Source organism: Mytilus edulis, chromosome 10, assembly GCF_963676685.1.
Source record: "Mytilus edulis chromosome 10, xbMytEdul2.2, whole genome shotgun sequence".
NCBI lineage: Eukaryota > Metazoa > Mollusca > Bivalvia > Mytilida > Mytilidae > Mytilus > Mytilus edulis.
This window is the reverse complement of record NC_092353.1, coordinates 34,638,825-34,648,651: the sequence shown is the minus strand read 5'-3', so window position 1 is coordinate 34,648,651 and position 9,827 is coordinate 34,638,825. Positions and strand designations below refer to the sequence as shown.

Below are 9,827 nucleotides of genomic sequence, written 5' to 3'. Positions count from 1 at the left end.
AATGTAATTCTCATAGTTAAGTATGTGGCTGCTGGTTTTTTTTTGGAAACTCATGATCAAGTTAATAACAAAATTACAAAATTACAAAAGGAATGCAACACTAACAGAATACAGAATGAACAAAAGACAAATAAATAAGAAACATTGATCCCAAAAAACAGGCGCCATGTCCGAGGACAACAGAACTTGCTTCTTGCAAGACGCTCTCCGTAAAAACAATTTGATATGAAGACAAGCTTTTAGTTTTGAAATTTCCCATTTGCCTCAATGTAGTTACTGTCCAGTAATAAAAGTGAGATAAGTGTTCCTGAGACAATATACCTCAAGTTAAATGAAAACCATTTTCAGACATTTCAATTATATTTAAATAATATTTATATAAATACTTATATTATTAAAAAAATTGGGAAGTGTTTCCCGATTTAAAAAAAAAAAAAAGATGAATTCTATACAGAATCTGGTGTCATCTCATACTTCAGAATAGACCTGCCGAGTTATTTATTTTCAATAAATTGTAAGTCAGGTTATTTATTTTCAAACTACCACAGAACAAACCATTTATTTTTGTGATTATCAAGGCTGAGTTATTCATTTTCAAAATCCTCCTGCCCCCTCCCCCCCATAATATCAAATGGTCGTCCCCTAAGAGTGTCAGTTAAGTACAAAGCAGGATTAATATTCATATTGTTTAATCATGTTCTCGTCATAAATATAAATCTAATTTGCCGCTTGACGTCAAACAGCCATCAATCATTAGCAATCTGAATGCCAAAATAATAGAATTTATGAAATTGCAATTAATATTTATTAAAATATACGATATAGAAGGAGAATGCAATGATTAAATTAAGTCTCCTTCTTTTTGCTTTGTTTCTGTTGCAAATCAAAGATGTTGAAACTGAGTCCAAACTAAAATATTGGTCACTTATAAAGATGTTAGATGACACACACAGCAGAATATATATTCGGACAAGTGGTCCCTTTTATTTGTTAAAAAGCTTGTCAAACGAGAACAAATGACAACATACATAGTTTGTAACATTGATAAAGAAGTTGTTCGGTCAATCTTTGAATACGTTTTCTATATTTGAATCTTCTATTAGTTATTCTATAACTCATGAGATATATATATATAAAGGAAACATTTGAACTTAAAAAAGTAAAACGTAAAAGAATCTGAAAAAGTACCAAATTAGTATGTTTTCCCCTGAATTCTTAAATGAAGATAACACAAAGGTGTTAGCACATATTGGGTTATATAGTGAAGATTTAAATTTCTATTTAAATATTTGTTTAGATTTCTTTGAAATGGATTATTTCCTTTCTTAAGTTATTTCAATGCTCAAGACGGTATAGGTCTAAAACTTTCCATGATAGCCATTACATGAACACATCCATACATCTATTACTATTTTATTCGCCAGGCAACATACAGTTTTTTGTCAACCGTTGCAAACAAAATGACAGTCATAGCATAGGCTCGGAAATTAAAATGATGAACTGCTGCATCTTCGCATTCATTTTACTTCAAAAACATATTTGAATTCAAACCCGTAGGCATGCATCATATGAAAAGAGCCGTTTTGAAAATAAAACAAAAACACTCCTTAAAGTGACGTCAAATATTCACACGTGACACTATACGTCAGTGGTAATGCTTCCTATATAGACTTTTAATTAAAGGAAAGGAATCACTCAAATAATTTTATAACCAATTTCAAATGATCATAATTGCATAAAAAAGTTATTTATTGAATTTATCTTATTTATTTTTGAATGAACTCTACATATGTAAATGTGAACTTTCTTCAAATGTGTACGTCAAACGAAAAAAAATATTCGACAATTATCATGACTATTAAAATGAAATATAAAATTAATTTAAATAATATATTTGTATCTGTAATCCTGGTCCAATTATCAAATAGTAACTGTTGTATACAATGTTATTTTGAAAACAAACTCTGGTCTTAGATTTCTTTTTAAAGATGTTATTGATAAAAAACGAATAGAAAATAGTAAACAAAATTTGTATTATTGCCTGAATAATTGATTTAGATGGGTTTTAAAATAAAACAAAAACGTGTGTACTTAAAACGGATGTTGCAATTTTGTTTCAATTGTTTGTCCTTGTACATAATGTCAAATAAGACTTACATTGCTTGTTAAAGTAGAACTAATATATAACGTTATTCAAATATCTAGATAAACTATTATCATCTGGGTATCTATAATTATAAAATGTTTGATTGGATGTCAATTGTTTTGATATTTAATTTTCAATTTCGATAAAATTTCATAAAATTGTGTTGCTAAATTTGTATAATTCAATATTAATATCCAAAATGATCCGTCTTATTTGGATTATCTTTATGCAGGACTATAAATTGTTATTTGAAAATTCACTTTTTCGTAAATGTTAATGCAAAATTGACCTATATGTTGTGCCAAAAAATATAGCATATAATGATTCATAATAAAAGTAACTTTAAAATAAATAACTGATTTTCACTCCACCATTCAATCCACCATTTTCTACATTTGAAAATGCCTGTACCAAGTCAGGAATATGACAGTTGTCCATTCGTTTGGTGTGTTTTATCCTTTGATTTTGCCATTTGATTAGGGACTTTCCGTTTTGAATTTTCCTCGGAGTTCAGTATTTTTCTGAATTTACTTTTTATAAAGTTTCAAGTACTACAAATTAAATTTATACTTTAGAATATTAACAATCCAAAAATGAAGCCTCTGCTTTATTTTATCTGGAAGAACTTCATCAATTTTCATTCACGACGTCTATAATTGTTTTAAAAAAAAAAAGTTGAAAATTTTAATATAATACCGGGAAATGCGAAATGTAGCAAATTTAATAAGAAAATAGAGTTAAGAGATCAAACTTTAAGTGTGTCTATTATATTTATGACAAAGAAGGGATCAGATGTCTTATTTGGCACCAAAATTGACAAAAATTGAATCTTCTAATTATATACCATTAATAAAACACTTTATGAGAATGTGTATTATTTTACTATTCACAGGCTTTTATTTTTTCTCTGAGACAATTCGTCAGTTGTTTCAGTGTTATGCATTCTTTTATTTGTTTTTGTGAATTATTTCTTTTACTGTGTAGTCTATTTTTTAAATATCTATTTGGCATGGCCCTGTACTTATATATCCGTCATTGTGTTATTGTGCTATTGTAAATTTGTGTATGATTTTCGTTTTTGCTGATGTGCTTTGTTTGTTTACATAGGCATTACGTTTTTTTTCACAATGTGACTGCGGTATTCCTTTTTTGACATTTTACCTATTATGTCTGTTTGTTTTACTCACACATCGTTGGCAATTGTCATACAATTGGGAGGTTCAGCTAGCTATAAAACCAGAATATACATATGACGTCACATTTTTAGATGATAAAGACGATGCAACAGTTTTGTTGAATTTTTATTTATGGCATTTTTGAGCCAAAATATTTATTAAATGGAATTCATTTTAACATGTGGCATTAGAATGGAGATAACTGTAATGTATATTTTATCTACGTTCTACGAAAGCCAAGCTTAAAATACAATACATTTCATAAACATGTTTAACCCCGCCGCATTTTTGCGCCTGTCCCAAGTCAGGAGCCTCTGGCCTTTGTTAGTCTTGTATTATTTTTAATTTAAGTTTCTTGTGTATAATTTAGAGTTAAGTATGGCGTTCATTATCACTGAACTGGTACATATATTTGTTTAGGGGCCAGCTAAAGGACGCCTCCGGGTGCGGGAATTTCTCTGGCTGCATTGAAGACCTATGGGTGACCTTATGCTGTTGTCTGTTCTATGGTCGGGTTGTTGTCTCTTTGACACATTCCCTATTTCCAATCTCAATTTTGATACAGTTATCTCCTAATTTTCTACATAAGAAAAAGCCTGTACCAAACCAGGAATATGACGGTTGTTATACAATCGTATGATGTGTTTGAGCTTAACATTTTGATTTTGCCATTTGCTTAGTGACTTTCCGTTTAGAATTTTCCTAGGAGTTCGGTATTTTAATTAACTTACTTTTTTCAATGTTTAAATTAGTCGATGCTGTTGCAGTGTACACATCAGGTTTGTTTAAAGAATCTTTTCCGGTAAAACTTAATCAATAGATATTAGTTTGAAAAATAGGTTTTGTGTCTACTGACTTTGAGTACTTAAATAAAGGCCATTTTAGATCACCTTTTGTTTTTCGATTGATAAAATCTTAAAATTTTCTCTTTTGTCAGTTTGAATATTGTAAACGCTCATATTATTCCTTGATTTCAAGGAATTATCATGAGTACGGTGGATACACCACACAATGAACAAATAAAAGTTATACTATTAGCAATTTTGATGTAGTTAATCCTTAGTTATCGAATTTCCTAATTGTCAATTTGTGTAGGGACTAATTGTATTGGACTAAAATCTATTCATTTATATTAGTTTTGATCATGTTTTCCCACCTATAACAACGGTAATGAATAAGAGATGAGCGCTTGAATGAATCAATTAAAGGGATTACAATGAAAGAATATTTTTTTTCGTCAAACCCACGATACATTTTTTTCTCTTACGCAAGGTTTAGTGTTGGAATTCGGAAAAAAAATACCCAGAATAGAAAGAGGTGCAATATATAAACGTATAAAACCATTACTTCCCACATCACAGTACGACAAGCCGTTGCTGAGACAATTCGATCAATTCCTCATAAAAGTTGCTATAAATTGTTTGTTTATGTAAAAGAAAAAGTATAATCGGAAATGAAGATCATATTAATACTAATTACCATCATTGGACATGCTTTATGTTCGTTTAATTGTACAGGTGAGCTATTTGAAATGTTTCTGTCTATTTACAAATTGTCACGATTATTGCAAAACCGTCATATTTTATTGTTTACACTCATTAAACACAATTTTATTTACATGCGTGTCTTTGAATGTTTACATTGTACTTATAAGTTCCTGCGAAGTAAAAGTATCCATAAATGAAATGCAATCCATGCAATTAAATAATTAAATGTGATCCCTATAAAAATTTACCTTTAATGACCACTTAATAGTAGAATCATTTTTGCACATGTAGTATTATGACATTAATTTTTTATTTTAATTTTAATCAGTCTGATTTAAATCAGCTGGTAATCAGAGCTTTACACACAACTGAATACACTTTGTCAGATCTTAATGAGATTGTCCCGCAAATTTAAAGGTTAATTGAAAGTACAATGTTAAATTAGAACTAAAATAAAAAACGACTTATTTATTTTATAATCAAAACGTCAAGACATAAATCTAACGAAATTGCAGTTTTAAACCGTTTAAGCATTTGTAATAAGTTTGTTACATGTTGCATAGAACAAGATTATCGATTATGTTGTTATAAAATACGATGGTACAAAAGTGGCATACACAAATATATTTTTAAAAGTGTTCAGTTGTAAAGTTTTATTTTGATAATCTACTCTTAACAATTATAGACTAAGACCCTTTTTTCTTCTTCAGAATTTGCACATCGGTTTCGCTCAGACAGTTTCCCAGTACTGATGCAAGATTTTATTGGAACCCACAATAGAGGAATATTAGCCATTAAATGTGCAGTAAGTTTAATATGAGTTATTGAATAGCACTTAAATCAATGAATTGCATTTGGGTGCATTATCATACAAATTATTAACATTATCGATTAACAATCGTTACGTGTGCTCTCAGCTTATGATGACATTCATAACTTTAATTATGTATTTTTTATATTTAATTCTACATAAAATTGCATTTGAATATCTTAATTTACCTGTGTTAAATACATGCGCGCAAATGTAATAAAAAGCTGCGTGCAAACGTGTTTATTTGTGTCCTTCTTACATATAAGTTATCCAAGGACACATATTTGTGAACCATTATAGTGAGATATTTCACAGGGCCTGGATCTGTATTAAAATTTTAAACATGTGCTATTGAAAAAAACAGCTGCGCCATGAGTGCATGATACGCCCGACGTCTTGTGTGGAAGTTTTATGCAATAATCATAAATAGTTTCTGAGAAAGTTTTAAGCAATAACCATATATTGTTTTTGAGACACGGCGGGACATGTGAAACCCCCAACCCTGTTTTTTTTTTTTACAAAAAAACTAAATATCACTAAATAAAATTTTGAATCAAAACCAAAAAGTATACAGATCTTTAGATTAATATAACAAAGAAGTGTGTAAAGTTTTAAGCAATAATCATAAATCATTTTTGAGATACGGCGCGACATGTAAAAAAACCCTCCCCTGTTTAACAAAATACTCAATAACTCCAAAATAAAGTTTTGAATCATCAACAAAAAGTATACAGATCTTTAGATTAATATAACAAAGAAGTGTTTAAAGTTTTAAGCAATAATCATAAATTGTTTTTGAGATACGGCTCAACATGTAAAAAAAACCTCCCCCTTTTTTTTACAAAATACTCAATAACTCAAAAATTAAATTTTGTATCATCACCAAAAAGTATACAGATCTTTAGATTAATATAACTAAGAAGTGTTTAAAGTTGTAAGCCATAATCAAGAATCGTTTTTGAGATACAGTGCGACATGTGAAAAAAACACCCCCCTGTTTTAGTTACAAAGTGCCGTAACTCAAAAAGTTTTAATCTTATTTTCACCAAAAAGTATACAGATCATTTGACCATCATAAGAAACAACTATGTTAAGTTTCATGAAATTTGGATAAGTCGTTCTCAAGTTACGGTGCGACATGTTTACGCCGGACAGACGGACAGACGGACAGACGAACAGACAGACAGACGGACGGACAGACAGACGGACGGACGGACACCGGACATTTGTATACCATAATACGTCCCGTCAAAATTTTGACGGGCGTATAAAAAGGCAAACTGTTCAAGATCACTAATTTAGACATCTATACATAACAAAATTTCATGGAGCCAACAAATAATGATATTATAACACCATGTGAGACCTTCAGTTCTTGTCGATTAACACTCCCGAGGTAAAACAAAGAAAAAATGCCGAACCGCTAAAGACTGTAAATGTTAAGTTCGTCCACACTGAGTTGCAACTTTAGTTTTAGTGCATATGTATAACTTACAAGATGAAAATTTTAAACGATGAATGTATATTTTTGCAAATTCAAACAAATACGTTTATTAATGAGTACTGTCATATCTACTTTTAGGTACCTTGTAACTATCTTTCCTTGTGTATTGTATCTTGGCCATTCCTATCGCATTTTTTTCTCTCCCGAAAGTGTAACTTCTAAAGTATACAACCTCTAATTTTCCCTTAAATCATTAATATGGCTTGAACCGGAAGTATTTGAAATGTGTTCCTCTATTGCCTTCTGTCTCTGTATGAAGTCAGAAAATTCTTGTAATAACATTTATACGCCCGTTTACGGTACGTTTTATGGTTATATATTGTTATATATTTCTTAATGACCATAAATTAACGTAGTTAATATATAGTATCCTTATTTTGTTTTCAGATGAGAACTCTTCGAGATGATATACACAAACAAAACTTTGCAGTCTATCGGAGAACATATTTTAACTGAAAACCTTGTAATGACAATATAGTTAACCTTTTATTTAGAACTCAGTTTCTATGACATGTTTTAGTTGACACTTTTTAGTGTATAAGTTTACTTAATAATAATACTTCTACAATTACAGTTGCAATTCCCTCAGTTCACGCGTCGTTGTCAATATAATTAAATTTGATGCGACTGTCGTACAAGTGAGAGGTTTAGCGTTATTAAACCATGTTCAATCCATCATTTTCTACATAAGAAAATGCCTGTACCAAGTCAGGAATACTTCAAATGTAAACCATACGTTTGATGTGTTCGAGCTTTTGATTTTGTCATTTGATTAGGGACTTTCCTTTACAATTTTCATCGGAGCTCAGTTTTTTTGTGATTTTACTGTTTTCTAAAGAAGCGAACACACAGTAACAGAATCAAATATGAACAAGATTATCAAGAATATTTTTTGAATGATTATGTCGTGCAATTTGTGTTTCCATTAGTTTTTTATACTTTGATATTTATAATGTGTTGTTATTGCTGTATCTGGTATTGTATATATCTTAATATATTTGATTAATAAACATTTTTTGAATTATATAATGTAACAAATTCTTATAAATACTATAATAAAAATTAGCATATTAAGCAATATTTGCTCTAGTATTTATCTATTTTGCTATGCTGGACCTTTATATTATTGAACAAGATAAAATTGAGAATGGAAATGGGGAATCTGTCAAAGAGACAACAACCCGACCATAGAAAAAACAACAGCAGAAGATCACCAACAGGTCTTCAATGTAGCGAGAAATTCCCGCACCCGGAGGCGTAACAAAGAAGTGTGTAAAGTTTTAAGCAATAATCATAAATCATTTTTGAGATACGGCGCGACATGTAAAAAAACCCTCCCCTGTTTAACAAAATACTCAATAACTCCAAAATAAAGTTTTGAATCATCAACAAAAAGTATACAGATCTTTAGATTAATATAACAAAGAAGTGTTTAAAGTTTTAAGCAATAATCATAAATTGTTTTTGAGATACGGCTCAATATGTAAAAAAAACCTCCCCCTTTTTTTTACAAAATACTCAATAACTCAAAAATTAAATTTTGTATCATCACCAAAAAGTATACAGATCTTTAGATTAATATAACTAAGAAGTGTTTAAAGTTGTAAGCCATAATCAAGAATCGTTTTTGAGATACGGTGCGACATGTGAAAAAAACACCCCCCTGTTTTAGGTACAAAGTGCCGTAACTCAAACCGTTTACGGTACGTTTTATGGTTATATATTGTTATATATTTCTTAATGACCATAAATTAACGTAGTTAATATATAGTATCCTTATTTTGTTTTCAGATGAGAACTCTTCGAGATGATATACACAAACAAAACTTTGCAGTCTATCGGAGAACATATTTTAACTGAAAACCTTGTAATGACAATATAGTTAACCTTTTATTTAGAACTCAGTTTCTATGACATGTTTTAGTTGACACTTTTTAGTGTATAAGTTTACTTAATAATAATACTTCTACAATTACAGTTGCAATTCCCTCAGTTCACGCGTCGTTGTCAATATAATTAAATTTGATGCGACTGTCGTACAAGTGAGAGGTTTAGCGTTATTAAACCATGTTCAATCCATCATTTTCTACATAAGAAAATGCCTGTACCAAGTCAGGAATACTTCAAATGTAAACCATACGTTTGATGTGTTCGAGCTTTTGATTTTGTCATTTGATTAGGGACTTTCCTTTACAATTTTCATCGGAGCTCAGTTTTTTTGTGATTTTACTGTTTTCTAAAGAAGCGAACACACAGTAACAGAATCAAATATGAACAAGATTATCAAGAATATTTTTTGAATGATTATGTCGTGCAATTTGTGTTTCCATTAGTTTTTTATACTTTGATATTTATAATGTGTTGTTATTGCTGTATCTGGTATTGTATATATCTTAATATATTTGATTAATAAACATTTTTTGAATTATATAATGTAACAAATTCTTATAAATACTATAATAAAAATTAGCATATTAAGCAATATTTGCTCTAGTATTTATCTATTTTGCTATGCTGGACCTTTATATTATTGAACAAGATAAAATTGAGAATGGAAATGGGGAATCTGTCAAAGAGACAACAACCCGACCATAGAAAAAACAACAGCAGAAGATCACCAACAGGTCTTCAATGTAGCGAGAAATTCCCGCACCCGGAGGCGTCCTTCAACTGGCCCCTAAACAAATATATACTAGTTCAGTGA

At 30.0% G+C, this 9,827-nt stretch overlaps 1 long non-coding RNA gene across 1 annotated transcript; it reads left to right on the top strand.

Moving 5' to 3' along the window:
• The first annotated feature begins 4,693 nt into the window (after positions 1–4,693).
• LOC139491006 (uncharacterized) lies at positions 4,694–8,061 on the top strand. The gene is made up of 3 exons (XR_011656445.1): positions 4,694–4,838; positions 5,519–5,613; positions 7,511–8,061. It is a non-coding gene; the product is annotated as an uncharacterized lncRNA (long non-coding RNA).
• Positions 8,062–9,827: the final 1,766 nt, after the last annotated feature.